At 41.2% G+C, this 19,471-nt stretch overlaps 1 protein-coding gene across 1 annotated transcript in view; it reads left to right on the top strand.

Moving 5' to 3' along the window:
* Positions 1-12,407: 12,407 nt before the first annotated feature.
* LOC135542457 (muscleblind-like protein 2a) overlaps positions 12,408-19,471 on the top strand; it is a 63,343-nt gene continuing 56,279 nt past the window's right edge. Inside the window, 1 exon segment of the mRNA XM_064969417.1 lies at positions 12,408-12,685. The gene's annotated coding sequence lies outside the window, so the exon portion shown is untranslated.

Below are 19,471 nucleotides of genomic sequence, written 5' to 3'. Positions count from 1 at the left end.
TTGTCTTACCGGAGGCAGCTGTTCTGTCTTGCCGATGCATGGAACTGTATGTTATCCATGTCGTCGTTCAGCCACGACTCGATGAAACATAAGATATTACAGTTTGTCCCTTTGGTAGGATAGTTTTAAATTTATCCAGTTTATTCTCCACTGATTGCAAGTTGGCCAATAGGACGGATGGTAGAAGCGTGTTACCCACTCGCCAACAAATTCTCACTAGGCACCCGGACCTGCGTCTCCTGTATCGCCGTCTTTTCTTCGTGTGAATGACAGGCATTTGGGCCTGGTCCGGTATCTGGAGTAAATCTTTCGCTTCCGACTTGTTAAAGAAAAGATCTTAGTCCAGTTTGAGGTGAATATTCGCTGTCCTGTTATCCAGAAGCTCTTTTCAGTCATAAGAGATGGTGGCAGAAACATCATTACAAAGTGAAAAAACACATAAAATAGCACAATTGGTTCAAATGGCAGTCATCTCCCTCCGGTGCCATTTTTATTATATATTATTAACATTTTCGTTCTTGGAGTAATTTTGTTCTTGGACTAGAAGACTGTAAAAATCACCAGGAAATTAGCTCAAATAGATTTTAATTTAGGAAATCTGTTCCCAACACAGGAGGTTGGTGGCACCTTAATTTGGGAGGACGGGCTCTTGGAATAGGCTGGAGCACAGTAAGTTGAATGGTATCAAAAACATCAAACACCTGGTTTCCATGGGTTAGATGCCATTCCACTCGCTCCGTTCCGGCCATTATTATGAGCCGTCCTCCCCTCAGCAGCCTCCTGTGATTCCCAAGTAATCCCACGCATAAATAGAAGAGGCAGTCCATTTGCACTGTACAATTTGCACTCTGTTCAGGACCCCCTGAACCATACCCTCAAGGAAAAATCGTCACAAGTCTGAATGTAATTGAGGACACCTGAACGAGCGCTTGCAATATGACACAAGAAGTACCAGAATTGCCCACTAGATGGGGAACAGTCAACATGGAAGTGTTCACTGAAACTTTCTGCAGCTTTGTATCATTTTGCAAACATCTTTCAATAGTAGAATTAAACTATTGTGTGTATCTGAAACAGTATATTTAAATAAACTCTAATTACAAAAATTAAACAGCAACATTTGACTATTGGACACAATTCAATATTTGATCCCACAACACTTAACTTGAAGAACACTAGGTGGATAAGCCTAATTTCAGTGGGGATAGGTCTACATATCACAAGTAACACATTGTCATTAATGTCGGAGGTACCACAGGCTAAAATGGTAACTTTGCATGTAGATTTTATGATGCTCCTATAGCATTAATACTGTAGTCTATCTTGTTTCTTATTGTTTTTGTTTGTCGGAAGGCGGAAGGTCATCCCATTTTATATTCTGCTCACCCCCCCCCCTCTCTGATTACCTCTCACTGTCTATCAAAAACCATCTTCTCTTTTCCTAATTATTTTCCTTTTCATCTCCCCTCCTATTGTCTTTTTAAAATCAACAGAAACATTGGTACCATATAAGTTCAATGTGTGTAGGTGTAGGTGTAGGTGTGTGTGTGTGTGTGTGTGTGTGTGTGTGTGTGTGTGTGTGTGTGTGTGTGTGTGTGTGTGTGTGTGTGTGTGTGTGCGTGCGTGCGCGTGCGTGTGCGTGTGCGTGCGTGTGTGTGTGTGTGTGTGACTGACAGGTCTTGCAGGGCTTATGGGAGGTGTGTGGGCGGTTTCGCTCCTGGCTCCTCTCTCCCACTGACCTGCCACCCACCACCCCATCCTCACTGGTGTTGTGCCTGGCCAGAGAGAGAGATGGCAAACACGACAACAATAACAACATCAACATATAGTATCTGTTCTATTTTTCACATCAATTGATTAAATGTATATGCAGTGCCTTCAGAAAGTATTCATACCCCTTGACTTATTCCACAATTTGTTGTGTTACAGTCTGCATTCAATATATATATATATATATATACACATATATATATATTTTTACATTTAATTAAATTTAATTATTATTGTTTATATATATTTTTTTATATATTTTTTTATAATCTACACACAATTCCCCATAATGACAAAATTCAAGTTTTTTTTAAAATATTTGCATATTATTATTATTATTTTAGATCTTCAAACTCTGGTTGTTGACCATTGCTCGCAGCCAATTTCAAGTCTTACCATATATTTTTGAGGCGATTTACGTCAAAACTGTAACTAGGCCTCACCAGGAACTTTCAATGACGTCTTGGTAAACTACTCCAGTGTATTTTTTTGGCCTTGTGTATTAGATTATTGTCCTGCTGAAAGGTGAATTAATCTCCCAGTGTCTGTTGGAAAGCAGACTGATCCAGGTTTTCCTTTAGGATTTTGCCTGTGCTTGGCTCTGTTCCATTTTTTTATCCTAAAAATATCCCTACTCCTTTCCAATGACAAGCATATCCATAACATGATGCAGCAACCACCACACTTGGAAATATGAAGACTGGTTCTCATTGATGTGTTGTGATAGATTTGCACCAAACATAACGCTTTGTATTCAGGACATAAAGTCAATTTCTTTGCCACATTTTTTTCCTGTTTTACTTTAGTGCCTTATTGCAAACAGGATGCATGTTTTGTAGACATTTCAGCTTTAAATGTTGAATTAATTTGTAAACATATCAAAAAAATATAATTCCACTTTGACATTATGCATTATGTGGCAAGTGTAGGCCAGTCACACAAAATCTGAATTTAATTAACACAACAAAATGTGGAAAAAGTCAAGGGGTGTGAATACTTTCTGAAGGTTCTGTATGCATCGTTAGCTACTGCAAACACTTGCTACTATATCCATTACATACATACTGTGTCCGTTAGCTTCTGTATACTGTGTCCATATTATGTCTATTGAAAAACTAGAGAATTATGTGGCCGCAAGGGTGTACATTTATCTTTAAATCAAATATAGCCATTTTATTGGTCCACGTCACCTGTTACATATTACCATAGTAACAGTAATATGCTACAGTAGTTGCTGGACTTTAATGATGTCTTGATGGATGACTAGTACACACTAATGACTGAAAATGTTTGTATTTTTCTATTCACTGACCTTTTAAATGTGCAGCGACATCGATGCAGTTATGTGAGAGAACATACCTTATTTTCATTTCATTCATGTTTATTGTATTCACTGAGCACAGCTCCATCAATCATTACAGTAATGTGAATAGAGAGCTAGATTGTGAAAACATATTGTATTTTCATACGTGTAAAGCCACAAAAAAAAATGTGTGTTGGTTCTATTCACTGAGCTATTCTCTTACATTAGAGATCGATTGAAGACTTTTTCTTCTTTTCTTAAAGGGATGAAGGTCACTCTACTGTAATATTTCATGTCACTAGTCTATTTCTTGCACATCGTCCATCCCACATAGTCTTTGGTGCTGCCTCTCTCATTCCCTTAGTCATAGTAACTGTCCATGTAACCTATCGCAGCAGCTTTGCAGCTGCATCGCCATTAATATTTCAAACTGATGGAGCGCCTTGAGACAGGTACAGTGGAAGTCGGACGTTAACACACACCTTCGCCAAATACATTTCAACTCCGTTTTCACAGTTCCTGACATTTAATCCTAGTAAAAAGTCCCTGTCTTAGGTCAGTTACGATCACCACTTTATTTTAAGAATGTGAAATGTCAGAATAATAGGAGAGAGAATGATTTATTTCAGGTTTTATTTCTTTCATCATATTCCCAGTGGTTCAGAAGTTTACAAACACTCAATTAGTAGTTGGTAGCATTGCCTTTAAATTGTTTAACTTGGGTCAAACGTTTTGTGTAGCCTTCCACAAGCTTCTCATAATAAGTTGGGTGAATTTTGGCCCATTCCTCCTGACAGAGCTGGTGTAACTGATTCAGGTTTGTAGGCCTCCTTGCTCGCACACACTTTTTCAGTTCTGCCCACACATTTTCTATATGATTGAGGTCAGGGCTTTGCGATGGCCACTCCAATACCTTGACATTGTTGTCCTGAAGCCATTTTGCCACAACTTTGGAAGTATGCTTGGGGTCATTGTCCATTTGGAAGACCCATTTGCGACCAAGCTCTAACTTCCTGACTGATGTCTTGAGATGTTGCTTCAATATATCCACATAATTTTCCTTCCCCTGATGTCATCTATTTTATGAAATGCACCAGTCCCTCCTGCAGCAAAGCACCCCCACAACATGATGCTGCCACCCTTGTGCACGGTTGGGATGGTGTTCTTCGGATTGCAAGCATCCCCCTTTTTCCTCCAAACATAACGATGGTCATTATGGCCAAGCAGTTCTATTTTTGTTTCATCAGACCAGAGGACATTTCTCCACGTGCACACACACGTGCACTCAAACACACACATACAAGTGCACTCTCACTCACACATACGCACGCACACACACACACACACACACACACACACACACACACACACACACACACACACACACACACACACACACACACACACACACACACACACACACGTATTATGCATAACCTCAGCCACTCATCCATTCATTTTCCATTCACAAAAGCCCATGTCGCCAGTCAGCATTTGCTGTCTAACTGTACTACATCATAGTGTGCTGTTTGGCGGAGCAGAGTGAGCGTGATGTCGACAGATTGTAATTAGCCGAATTCTCCTACTTCCAGGCTCTCAACGATTAATGCAACCTTGATACGCTCATAATATAAAGAGGTTTACTGTAAAGTGTGGATGGAACCTCTTTGGGAAAAGAGAGGGGAACTCAACAACGGCCATAGATTTCTTTGTGTCCTGTACAGCTTACTATTGCGTTCTATCAGAAGTGGGCACTGATAATGGTGTCAAGTACACATATTGTCTGTTTCCTGGATTTAAAAGTTGTTTTTCCTGAGCTCAAAGTGCTTACCCAATCAAATGAATCCACGGTAATATACTGTAGGCCCTGATTCTGAGCTGTGTGTTGTGACATTTCTTGGTGGTCATGCAGCATCAGGGTGCCATACTGAGACCAGACACTTCGCTTCACTAACAACCCTGCGACAAAAACAATACAGACTTCCCTTTATTGACATAAGCATGCGTCATTTTTCACGAACATTTTGGGGGGGAGAGAGAGTCTTCCTCCAATTACACCAGTCTAATTGCCCAGCTAGCATCTTGTAAATGTCAGTACTCATTACACACGCACACAGGCACGAATGCATACACACGCGCACACACACACACACACACACACACACACACACACACACACACACACACACACACACACACACACACACACACACACACACACACACACACACACACACACACACGCACTGTATAGAAGAGGAGGTCTTAGAAAAAGTATGAAGAACAGCCTGGAGGAAGGCAGCCATACTTGAAACTCGTCTGCTGTGACACTATGTTCTTGAATTCATTCACCAGGGTCATGTCAGCACGCATTAGATGGAAGAAAATGTGTTGAAGCAGGGAAGGACAACCTAGAAATGTCTAATAAGAAATGCTCATTTTCTTTCTCCCTTTAATATATATATATATTTTTACCTATGGGCCGTTGTCAAAAGTAGTGCAATATATAGAGAATTGGGTGCCATTTGACAAGAATTCAACACTCAGCACATCAGCTATCGTTCGAGTATAAGGAATGACTATGGGGAAATCGCAAATCCATCATTACTTAGACATTGTGATTAGGGGAATGTACATGAATAGCAAAACTAGGATGTGGAATACCCAGGTGAGCTAGGCTCAATCAATCAAAGTGACTGACAGAGGATAGATGCCCACAACACACACACACACACACACACACACACACACACACACACACACACACACACACACACACACACACACACACACACACACACACACACACACACATGCACACAAACAAGCATGCATGCACAGACAAATGCACATAACACATGCAAACACACACACACACACACACCTCTCACTTCTGCCCAGTATGACCCCCTTAAACTCTTTCCGGTAAATATCGCTTCGGTACTATTTTCACAAGTTTGTGTTCAAATTTTACAACTCTTATTACAAAACTCGGATCAACAAAAACTTTAAACATTCAAAACTTTAAGCACATTTTCAATTGACTAAGTAAAACACACAAAATCACACATGAACCGTTTCACCAAACCTAATCAAATCAAATCAAATAGTATTTGTCACATGCGTCGGATATAGTGACAGTGACAATGCTTACTTACAATCCCTTAACCAACAATGCTGTTTCAAGAAAAACAAATGTTAAGTAAATAATTGAAATACCAAATAATTAAAGAGCAGCAGTAAAACAACAGTAGCGAGGCTATATACAGGGTGTACCGGTACAGAGACAATGTGTAATAAACACTTGTTTTCGTTTTTCCAATGAATACCACCCTATACAAGAGACCCAATCTACGTTATGCCCACTGTTTAATAATCGGGATAGAGTGCAGTTCTAGATCCTGCTCAACACCTCCTCAAATGACCTCAATAACCCTCCTTTGATAGCAGGCATCATATGTAAAGCACAATGCATACTGTATTGAGTTGCCTGCCATAAGAGATCTGTAGCTTGTTGTTTTGTTTGCAGCTTCCTCAGCCTGGCATCTTCTTCTTTTTATGGGTCTAGAGATTGGATTATGGTTCTAGAGATTGGATTATGGTTCTAGAGATTGGATTATGGTTCAGGAGATTGGATTATGTTTTCTAGAGCTTGAGAATAGAATGCTGTATCCTCCTGTCTGATGTTAGGCCCTGTTTGAATAGTTCAGAAATACAACCTTCCTTCCTACCCACTGGGCTCGCGCTGGTTGACTCAGCGTTGTTGCCACGCCATTGCTTACCTCATGGAAACAAGGACGTTATCGATTAGGGCCTACAATTTACACAGGAAACATTCTGTTGAGGGGCAGAAGAATGGCGATGTAGGTGGGTCTGAGTTAACTGATCAAGGTGGCTCCAAATCAAATAAAATTGTATTTGTCACATGCGGTTAGTTGAGGTAATTAAGGTAATATGTACATGTAGGTAGAGGTAAAGTGACTATGCTTGGATAATAAACAGAGATTACCAACAGCGTAAAAATTGGGGTGACAAAGCAAATTGTCTGGGTAGCCATTTGACTAGCTGTTCAGGAGTCTTATGGCTTGGGGGTAGAAGCTGTTTAGAAGCCTTTTGGAGCTAGACACCGCCTGGTATAGAGGTCCTGGATGCCAGGAAGCTTGGCCCCAGTGATGTACTGGGCCGGACGCAGTACCCTCTGTAGTCCCTTGCGGCCATATGAGGCAGTGATGCAACCCGTCAGTAAGCTCTCGATGGTGCAGCTGTGGAACCGTTTGAGGATCTGAGGACCCATGCCTCAGATATTTTCAGTCTCCTGAGGGGGAATAGGTTTTGTCATGCCATCTGCACGACTGCATGGTGTGCTTGGAACATGTTAGTTTGTTGGTGATGTGGACACCAAGGAACTTGAAGCTCTCAACCTGCTCCACTACAGCTTCATCGATGAGAATGTAGTCCACAATCATCTCCTTTGTCTTGATCACGTTGGGGGAGAGGTTGTTGTCCTGGCACCACACGGCCAGATCTCTGACCTCCTCCCTATAGGCTGTCTCGTCGTTGTCGGTGATCAGACCTCCCACTGTTGTGTCATCGGCAAACTTGATTATTGTGTTGGAGTCGTGCCTGGCTGTACAGTCATGAGTGAACAAGGAGTACAGGAGGGGACTGAGCACACACCCCTGAGGGGTCCGTATTGAGGATCAGCGTGGCGGATGTGTTGTTACCTACTCTTACCACCTGGGGGCGGCCCGTCAGGAAGTCCAGGATCCAGTTGCAGAGGGTGGTGTTGAGTCCCAGGGTCCTTAGTTTAGTGATGAGCTTTGAGGGCACTGTGGTGTTGAACGCTGAGCTGTAGTCAATGAATAACATTCTTATATAGGTGTTCTTTTTGTTCAGGTGTGAAAGAGCAGTGTTGAGTGCAATAGAGATGGCATAATTTGTGGATCTGTTGGGGCGGTATGCAAATTGGAGTGGGTCTGTAACAGTTTGCCAGCCCTGCCACATCCGACAAGCGTTGGAGCCGGTGTAGTCCAGGCTTATATGTCAGGATGTTATATGGGAGCGGTGATACCCATCATTCACGGGTGCTGTATTTCAGTTATGGAGAACCATACGATGTTCATTTTGATATTTAGATACTGTACATTATGTTCCTGTTCTGTGTTCTTTTTAATTATATGGTCTATGATCCTGTTCTGGGTTCTTTTTAATTATATGGTCTATGATCCTGTTCTGGGTTCTTTTTAATTATATGGTCTATGATCCTGTTCTGGGTTCTTTTTAATTATATGGTCTATGTTCCTCTTCTGTGTTCTTTCTAATTATATCGTCCATGTTCCTCTTCTGTGTTCTTTTTAATTATATGGTCTATGTTCCTCTTCTGTGTTCTTTTTAATTATATGGTCTATCCATACCCATACAATTACAATTCATCACCTGAAAACATATAGCTGTGCAGAGGGGTTTATGCAAAACTAGGGTAAAGTCTCCTCTGCAGTGAAATCGATCGAGAGACCCTTAGGGATGAGCGTGACTCAGGCATAGGCAGTTTTTCGTCATCATTATTACAGTCTTGCCACTGTCAGTATAAAACTACTCCTGAGGTTTTTGTCTCTCATCGATGTGTTTTGAGTCTTTTTTACATTCTCATATGCTGTGTAGTACACTCTTAGAAAGAAAGGTGCTATCTAGAACCTAAAAGGGTTATTTGGCTGTCCCCATAGGAGAACACTTTTTTGTTCCAGTTGGAACCCTTTTGGGTTCTTTGTAGAGCCCGATATGGAAAGGGTTCTACCTTTAACCAAAATGGTTCCAACTTGAACAAAAAAGGGTTCTCCTATGGGGACAGCTGAAGAACCCTATTGGAACCCTTTTTCCTAAGAGTGCACACTTAGAAGTAACAGGCTGTGTATGTAAGGGTATGTAAGGGAGAGGTCACAGTCAGCAGAATCAAACTACATCTTACTCCAGTACCCTCAAACGCTAGCACTACTGTAAAAGACTTTGTGTACTGTGTACGTCCCAAATGGTACCCTTTTCTCTTTGTAGTGCACTACGTTTTACCAGGGCCCATAGGGTGCCATGCGAAAGTATTTCACTATAAAGGCAATATGGTGCCATTTGGGACACAACTGCTGACTTGCTCTGTTTGCTAAGGAAATTCCAATGAGAAGCTGATAAATAACGAGGTCCCATTTGTGAATTAGGCTTACTTAAATGGCAGAGACGGTCACTTGCTGTGGTGCCTAATTATCTAAGATATGCTTGATAACCGAATAGAAATGTATCGCCAATTAATCCAAACTGACAACAACATAACAAAGAAAACTTTGACAAGATGCTCAGGACAACACAAGATGTCTGCCAAGCAATAGCGCATGCCTGATAAGCAGCTTATGACTCTTTCTCAAAAGGATTTTTCTAATTTTGTTTACACAACAAATTAAGAGCAGACATTGTGCAAGACTTAAAATATCGTCATGGGACCCTCACATAGTTTCAATGGCATTACACTGGCACCATGTGCTACGTTGGTGTCAGAAGTGGGAATTGGTGGCCGTGTGGCCATCAGAGGGGCTTGTATATGGAGGACATGCTATAGGGAAATGTAGGGACATGCTCTCCTGAATGGAGGGGATAATGTAGCGATCCTTATCTAGGTTAGATAGTTGTGATCTCCCTCAAGTGGGTTAACCCTATTGGAACAGTTGGTAAGTTTTCTATCAGACCTTGGTATGAGACCCGGATGTGACATTATACTGTCGCCGTTGGCTACAATTCCATAACCTACTTAAATTGACGAATATTCAGTGTTTTGCCCATATAATTCATTCTATTTACTTAACCATAAAAAGCATGCCTTTACTATACAATTGTACAGAATGACATTGACAATCCCTAAAGATGAGTCAAACTTCCCCCTTCATCTGTGCTTGGCTAGCATTCACACACATTTCACTCTGCTGGCCCTTTGGCCTTGAGCACAGTGCATGCTAGCGCTAGCTGGCTCATTGTTCATTCACTCAATAGGCTAGGCATGGCGTGGGCATCACTCAGAGGAGCCAAATCCATGCCCTGCTCATTCCATGAATATTTTTGACATGGTCCTCAATGACTTGTGCTACTTGCTGAGGGCAGAAGTGTTTGTGTAGCAGATGGATGCTAAATCCAGCTTTGGCAATATTGCTAAGTATCATAACAAGTGGGTGCTTCTGCAAAGCATTTGAGCATGAGGAATACGCTGACTTAAGGGAAGAGGAGCTACTCTATGACGGTGACAGAGGTGTCCATTTTTAGTGAGGCCTTACGGGTCAAAACCTTACTGTGACTACAAGAACACACGTGTGTGTGTGTGTGTGTGTGTGTGTGTGTGTGTGTGTGTGTTAAACCCATAGAAAGCTTAGGGGCTATGTCATAAACCCTAGAACGCAGTATCAGAATGCAGTTAAAATGGCAGCAATATTGGTCAGAGAGAAATCCAAACCAGTCTGAATGAATGACAGTGTAGGCATAACCCTGATTTTACTTAGCAGGAAAATAAAAGTAAGGTATGTGATAGATAAGAAATTGTGTAATAGAATATTTGTCAACCTAAAATATTGCAATATAATTATAAATACAGTTTATACATGTTTAATACAGATTTTCTGTGTAAATAGCCTCTAAAATATATGTAAACAGACCATAAATGTCTACATTATTGTTTTCTTGTTGCATTTACAACTTGTTTAAATCCTATCATCAACTGAGTTCAGCCAGTGTTTGGCTGTGGATTGACTGCATTGTTTGTATGGAATGTTGGCATATTGGAAGTTAATTTGAAACATTTATGAGATAATTCCTCTTAAACTGGCTGGCTAGCTAGCTAACAACCATACAATGCAGATAAATCCTTACAATTCATTATTTTACTCAATATCTTATCACAGCATTGGCAAACCATTGTTGACCAACCCCCTGACAAAAATGGCTGACTTTTATTACCATCATAACAAGGTTCTTCCCCATTCCAGTATTCTAATTCCTAATTATGTGGTTAAACCAAACAACCTGAGCTGTTTTCATCCTATTTGTAGCACTTTAGCACATGACTGGACAGTTTTTAATGATCTTACCACTTCGCACTTTTTAAATTGATGTTCTTTTTATTATATTTTTACTGAATTAGTACGTACTGTCCTATATGCGAGAGAGCTCCAACAAAAAAAATCCAATGTATGTATTACTTAACAGCTGTGTGTGTGTGTGTGTGTGTGTGATTGTGTTTGTGTGTAGGCTGTGTGTAAAATAAACATACTCAACGCAGAGAAATAGAATCTCAGTCAATGAACTGTACAGAAACTAAAACAATTATGAAAAAATAAAAGTGCTCTGATAACCAATATCTTTTTAATAACTCATCAACACCTATAGTTTTGCAGAGAAGATGGCAGTTATTTTTTGATTTATCAATGTTGACCTCAGTGTCGATTAAACCACACTACATAACGAAATGATGAATATTAAATGACTTGCAAAAATCCTGAATATCAATCCCAGTGGCACTGGAAGAGCTTCCTGATTATTAAAATCTGTAGCCACAGTAGCTAGCTTCATATTTTGTCCCGGGAGATTCACAGTTGTTTCCTAGGCAACAAGCGGACCCCTTGCCCTTCCCTGTGCTGCTGACGTTCATTTTGGACCATACCAAGTACAGCTATTGGTAGGATGATGGTGATATTTATCTAAACATAATCTATTTCAATGTGTTGAACAACAAATTCAATTGACATTAATAACTATGAAAATTAGAATTACTGCTAAATTGAGTGCTAATACATGCAATACATAATAATACCACTACCCCCTGTAGTCAAGTGCATCCTACTTCACCATTCTTTGGCCATCCCTGAACCAAAGATATTTATAACTAACCTAAGATAGTTCATCTGTGTCGTTTACAGCGGGAGAAAATGAAGCATCGGGGGTCGAACAAGCAAGGAGGTGGGAAAATCCAAGCACGAGCTGGCGTTGTAGCATGTATTTGCATATTTCCGTTAGGGAACGCCTCCTCTGTAAAGTGCGCGTGTGCAGAAACTCGATTCGACCTTGCACTAGTAAACAACGCAATTTAAAACGTTGGAAAAGCGTCAAGTCTATAAAACTTAGTGCACTGTGTTCGAACAGATTATAGTTTTGGAAACAGAAAAATACATTGAGATCAGATATTTAATCGATGAGAAAATTAGAAGAACGTCAGACCAATATCAGCTTGTTCCATCCGCTCCTACTGCCACAGGACTTCCTCTCACTACCATATTTGGTGGAGAGAAAACGTTCTCAACGGATGCTTCAGCTTTATAGTCCCTGTGACGAGTCTGGGTTACCCCTTCTTGTCTGTGACTGAACTGCAAAAGAGCTTGTTGCTTGTGCAACACGGATAGCCTTATTGTAAAGTAGTTAGTGGTGAGAAAAAATAATTTCTGCCTTTACCGAGTTTTTATTTTTATTTTCCGACTAGAATGTTTGCAACTTGATATTCAATATTATTTTACCTTTCCTGGGAGTTGTTCCGCGTGGGCCGATGAACGTCTCTTGACTGCGCGCGGTGACCAGTACAGCTGGATGCGACAGGTGAGCAGCTAGCATAGAATAGCTAAATTCTTACTTGAGTCGTTACGATTTTGTTTAGTTACCTGTTAACGAGGCAGCTTGTTTACCTCGTCACCCTGTGCTTGGCTTTGTGACTGTGGTTGCCAACATAGATAGATTGCTAGCTATGTTATTACCGGCGCGAGCTAACGTTAGTTCGTTTTGCCGCAGCTACTCCAACAAGAATGCTAGCTAACGTTAGCTAGCATCTCGTAGGCTTTCAAAGTGAGTTGACAGATTAAAAAAAATATATTACTTCAGTTAGCCAATGTTGTCAGCTAGCACTAAATTGCCCCTACGAGGTAGCTTCCAACTATTGGCTAGAACGGTTTCCTAAGTTCACGGCACGCGAACATGTTATTGAGCTGCCAAAGCTTCAGGTGGCTGTCAGTGTCACTAATGTTATTTATGTTGTTATTGACTAGATAGTTGGCTTTGGCAAGCCAATGTTGCCATACCAAAGCCGATGCAAACTAGCTAGTTACCTAAATTAAATTCCATGGCCACATCTTGGTCCAATTTAAAGAGAAAAGTAATCTATTCATTACGAGGATAGGTTGAGCATCTCCTAGATGGCTCTTTAAGGTGCAAAATGACAGTGCGTTGCAGACATAATCAGCCTCAGTAACAGTGTATACATAATTTTGTAGGTTAAGTAAACATAATGTAGGTTATATAACTTAACTTTGACATATAACATATGTAATAACTTAGACATACAAAAAAATCACTCACTCACCCACCCAGTTTTCTTGTACAGTGTGAGTGAAGGTCAATAGGCTATGCTTGTGTGTTAATGTGCCAAAGATGATTTGATGCTGATCTAGGATGATTTATTTAGTAAGGCTCAATAAACAGTTTGGCTATGCATGTGTGACTCAATTGTTTTATTCCTTGTTCTGATGTTCATGTTTGCAGGGCAGAATACAGATTTCAGACTCGATTTCAGATGTCAAACTAATGCAATAGCTGAGGCCCGATATTACAAAACATTTTTTTTTTTTAATCGGGTTAACAAATGTTATTTTGCTCAGTGTCCTGGAGAATTGCTAGGCAAGGGACTTTAGAAATCTGTAGTTAATGGTATAGCCTAGCCTTCAAATAGCAGGTTATTGTGTGTCGTACAAAAAGAGAGATCCTGAAATGAATATGCATTGCAAAGAACTGTTGATGAGATTCACAGAGGATATATAGGTCTATCCGTGGATCTGTTTTGTCCATCTTAGGTATCCATGGAAACCCACTGCTGATTGAGACTTGAAGCTCTGCAACATAGCAGGGGCAAGTGAACAATTCAACAAGATGGAGCCTCTCTGTATTGTCAGTCATCTGAACGATGTTACATAGCTGCATTCGGATGTAGTGTAAACCTATCTCATTTCACTCTATTCTATAGTGTTCTGTACATTTTATTCAGTCATGTATTCATTGGTCTTCAGAAAGTCCTTCATCCAGGGGGTTCAAAGTGAAACACAACTCTGCCTCTTGCTATTTAATTACAGCCAACAACAGGAAGGCAGCATCCCATCATTGAGCTTTCACTGGTTTCCATTATTTTCTTTATTCAAATCTTGGAAATGGAGAGATGCCACACCCTTTATTTTATGTGAACGATTGGTCTGCTTGCCTCTTTTAGCCATAGGCTATAAAAATCCAATTCAATGTTTGTCATATGCACAGGATGCAGTGTAAATGGTGCAATTAAATGCTTGCAAGCTTCCTCAACAGTGCAATTTAAAAATATATACTATTACTATATGAAAACAGGGTAAGAATTTAGCCTAACAATGTTTCCTTGCTAAAATGCACTATAAAGTTCATGAAATTCTCTTGGAAATTGCTTTAAAACAAGGGCAAAAAATGTTCCCTCAAATCCTAAACCTTCCTCCAATTAAAAATAAAACATATCAAAAAATATCTATCTCTTGTGTTGGTTATTTTTGTTTCTTTAGCCTACTCATTGGAAAGTCACTTGCGGAATTAATAGCCTGTTATTTCATATCACAGTTGGGCACAAGGGTGAACCAGGACAGAGGTTAGGGAGGGGATATCGTGGTGGGAAGGAAGTAGCCTGACTTGTTTGTCCGCAAGGCCTTTGTGTTACTGTTGGAAATCTATTTCTGCAACATTACCTTCTTTATGGCTAGTATCCCATCATTACAAAATGATTTGGATTAGGTAGATAATTGGACTTCGTTTAGGACCACTTGCTCCCCAGTAGGATCCTAGGCTATGTTTTCCTGCAGTCATCTCCTCTCCACCTCTGTCTGAAGCACTTTCTAGTGTTGTCAAGCATGGCTTTATCGTGACAGTTTGCAAACTGTCACTTCCAGCCCCCCCCCCCCTTCTCTCAGCGTAGGGATGAGAGTAGAGCACCAACTGATTCTATATCACTATTCACTCTAACCAAACGGAAACAAACAGGCTGAAACTGGAGGGACCGACCTGATTATGTCCAATAAGAAACGCTTGTTTACATTTGTTTGCAAAACTTTTTGCTGCGATGCGCACTACTGAATATGACCCTGTAAGTTGGGAAACTGGAGGGACCGACCTGATTATGTCCAATAAGAAACGCTTGTTTACATTTGTTTGCAAAACTTTTTGCTGCGATGCGCACTACTGAATATGACCCTGTAAGTTGGGTCCCCTATTACGGTCTATGGGTGGGTCGCATGCAACGATGATGTTGGTGGATGGCGCTAATATAATTGTTTTTAGTCTGTCAACTGCTGCGGTAGGATACACAATTCACTTTGTTTTGGAGGATAGATTAACACCACACCACCGATTTGGGTGGTGGGGGGAAAAAAATAAAAAAACATCTGTTCCTCTTTTTTTAGAGCACTAGGTGTTATTGTCCGAGCTAGCCTTGAGGGTTATCAGGTTTATTTGGCGGTGGACTGGAAAGAGCATGTCTAGCCTCATCGATGTTGTTGATAAAGCACTCAGGCTACCACATAATCTTCAGTCCATGAGTGGGAGCTCAACGCAGAGAGGGTGAGTGAGATAAAAAGAGTGAGAGTTGGATAGAGAAAGGGAGAGAATACAGCTGTTGTGTTGTATTGGAATCGAAAAATCATGAAGCCGGCCGGGGCTCTGACTCATCAGTTCTGTGCTGCTGCCGCTCCATCCACCAGGTCTCACGTGATACTAAATAGGCTGCTGTGTGTGTCGTCACCAGGGTGGGGTGGGGAGAAGAGAGACAATGTTCTCTTTCCTGAGGGGATGCTGCAAAGCTTATGTCATGTTACAGTGCAGGTGGGGAGAGCTTATGCTCTACATCAGATCCTTTCACATCAGATGGGTGTAAAACAAAAAACAATACACCCTGTCTCTCTTTTTAAAATAGACTACTACTTTATAAATAGGTTACATACAGGTATTTAGCTTTATTATATAAACTTTGTGTTTTTGTTTTGCTTATAGTGATACAGAGGAGGATTTGCTGCTTTCATGTTGGTTGCCTTGTAGCTAAATGTTGTGTCCTTCGTGGAATGCCCAAAAGGGGGATGGATGGCTTGTAACAGTTGAGCTGGCCATGAAATTGAGGAAATACCTTTAAGATCCAGCAGTGTCTGTGTCATTGGGTTGTTCTGAGTTCTGCCTGCCTGCCAGTCAGTACCCTGCGAGCCAACCAGAAAAGCGCTATGCCCTGATATCCCTTTTCCTATTGGGCTGAGCCCTGAGTGGGTGGACCTGGCTGGAGGCGGTTGGGCAGGCAGGCAGGAAGGGGCTGGCTGTGGGGGATGGCTGGAAGTGTTTCAGCCAGATAGTTGAGCAGACACTGCTCTGCTTCCTGTCTGGCTGCTCCGCTCCCCTCCGTGGCTGAGAGAGAAAGAGAGAAAAAAATCTGTCTAGGCATGGGACTCTGGCTGCTGCAGCACTCGGCAGCTCCTCGCAGGGAATGACAACAGTTCACGTGGTCATTCGCTCCAGACGCTGAAGCAGGGGAACTACTCCGAGGCATAGCAGCTGCACCTGGTGTGTCTATCTATGCTGTGGCTTAAAGAGAGAGGCACGACAGAGCTACTCGGGACTCAGCAAAAAAACGAGGTGGGAAGAACGTCTCTCTGATCAATTTTTTTAAAAGTAGTTTGCTGCAGTATGGTGCATACCATCCTGGGTTGGTAGGGAGGAAAGAAAGAAAGAGAGTGTGTCTGTGTGGGAGAGGGAGCAACAGAGAGGGAAAGAGGGGGAGCACAAATGTGTGAGAGTGAGGGGAACTCGCTGATATGGTCTAACAAGCACTTTGCGGGTTACAGCCGCTTGAGTTTCTCATGCTTGTATTGGGACTTGTTGATGACGAGGGGAACTACCACAGATGGTGCCTCTCCCTTCCCTTCATGATGCAGACAAATTATGCAGACTTCTCTCCATGAAGTTCAGAGCACGTGGACCTCCTAGAGAGAGAAAGAATTGCCCAATTTATTTGTAGTCTGCTTCATAGGCTGATTCAAACTGTACTTTTATGCCAGGATATTGTTTGCCATATAAAAAGAGTTTCACTTTCAATGCAGTTAGTTCATAGGCGTAGCTAAAATATCTTTCTCTTGTACTGGAGGTGGACCTGAAACAGAGCCGAGGGCTGGCTCCCTAATTTGCCTTGCTTGGGCTTCTTACTATTTTAAGGAGGTCCCACATATTTTATTATCACATAGGAGGTCCACAGCCACACTCCACAGTAAGCTCTTTATCCACTGCTCTGTAGTGTGCTAGTATGGGAGGGAGCTGTACATGTTGACCGGTGCGGCCTGGAAACAAGCCGGAAAACACTAGAACGGTGTCTGTCTAACAGTTGGCAGTCACAGGGGGGCAGTGGAGGAGGAAGTGGGTGTTTTCTGAAATGGAAGACCGTTCAGCCCTTCCTGTTACAAAAATGAACAACAAAAAACAGTAACGTCACAGACTTGCCATGGCTCTTCATTAGTAAGGCCAGAACTGCAAGCCCAAGCAACTCCCTCCCTAAATTGATTCACACGTGAGTTGTTGCTTCTGACACAGAAAGGTAATTAGCCATGCCTTTTTAAAGGTTTGGGAGCTTTTAGGGAATTTTTTAGCTTTCAGCTAAAAATATTCCTCCAGACCTTTTAAACATTAACAACAATCTACGTTACCTTGAAAATGATCTCTTAATGTCCAAGCACTGGTTTTGTGTGTGTGTGTGCTGTGAAAAGAACGCTGAATCATTTGGCCCTTACGTTAGCATGGCTTTTCAGTGAAAGGATACATCTGCTTTAAAATGAACAGGCCACATTGGAAGTAATTTGAGAATTAGCCTGCTAGTTGGTCATGAGTCATAGCTTGACAGTTGAGTTGTTTTCTCTTCCAGAACTACCGAAAAGTCTAAATGCTAGCTAAATGCTCAATTTTAAAAGACAGACAGTTTATTAGAGGATTATCTGAAGTTGGATGATATAATAGTTTCACAACATTTCTTCCTGAGTAACTTTTGTGTGAATGTACAGTTATACCTACATCTTTTAGTACTAGAGTCAGGAAAGTTCATGACCGTCACATCAAATAGGTCTCCTGTCTGTTACAGGCTACATACACTTAAAATCCAGCCCTCTTATTGGCTATCAGATCTATACTGAGCTGTAGATGGCCTAATCAGTGCAGGGGATTGGTTAAATATCCTATAGGCCAGTTGCTTGTGTCAGTGGCATGAGATGACCATTGCGGTCACTGAGTTTTAGTTAAGGCAATTAGGATATGAGGCACACATTTGTGCTGACTTTGTTAAATGTTCTCTGCTTTGCCTCTTCCCAGTTGCCCTGCTTAGCTTAGTCCGCTAACCTGTGCTGAGCTAGTGTCAGTCATTTCCCCTTACGCTAATAACATTTGATAATTTGAAGCTCCAGGAGCTGTAGCTAATGCCAATATCAATTTGCAGGATGGCATACTTTAATTTCCACCCATTTTATCCTAGCCTAATATTTTAATAGCAGGCCTATGAGTTGAGCTTTGAAAATATGCATTGGTAAGACATTTGTGTAGACTTGCAGGAAATTGTGGTATACAAGTTAAGCTTATTTAAATACGTTCCCTTGTGATGTGAATGCGCTTTTAATTTGTGAGTTTAACAAGATCTTTTTAAGAGAAATCTGCAGAACAAAAAAAAGAGCCTAGGCTATATTTTTATGTTGGAATTTTCAGCAAATGGATTGCACGATATGGCAGTTGACCATATGGAAATTCAGAACAAAATACTGTCATCATATATACTATTTAGAACCATTATTATTAGGATAGTTTTTTTTAAAGTAGCCTGATCAGAAAAAAACAGCACTATTACTCTTTTTCCACAACCAATCGATGGACATTTTCGCTTTCGTTACACTGAAGCACACTCGCACTCTTTGCTGCCGTGGAAAATGTGGCCTACTTGTGTTCCTCTTGGCCATATGCAAATATATGGTGGATTGCCATGTCTGCATTGTAATCAATTCAAAAGAGCAGGTATTCATTTGCTTGGTTGTTATAGACCTGCTGTTTAACACCTAGCTGGTGCTTTAATAAGATCGTCTGTATTCTGGAAAACGATGTAAAGTGTAGACTTGGCCTTTCTCTCAGGTTGACAACATCCAGGGGAGACGAACACAGCTGATAGGATACATGGGTGGTATTCAGAGGTCAAGCTAATGACTTTCACATGAGAGAACCCTGCACTGGCCTGCTCTCATTCAAATTCGGAGATGACCAAGATAATGCTTGGCCAGCTGGCCTTAGTAACTGTAATCCATCAAGGTCTTGTCGTAACATGGA

This window comes from Oncorhynchus masou, chromosome 6, assembly GCF_036934945.1.
Source record: "Oncorhynchus masou masou isolate Uvic2021 chromosome 6, UVic_Omas_1.1, whole genome shotgun sequence".
NCBI classification, from domain to species: Eukaryota; Metazoa; Chordata; class Actinopteri; order Salmoniformes; family Salmonidae; genus Oncorhynchus; species Oncorhynchus masou.
Note: the sequence above shows the minus strand (reverse complement) of the source record. Positions and strands in the feature narration are given on the sequence as shown.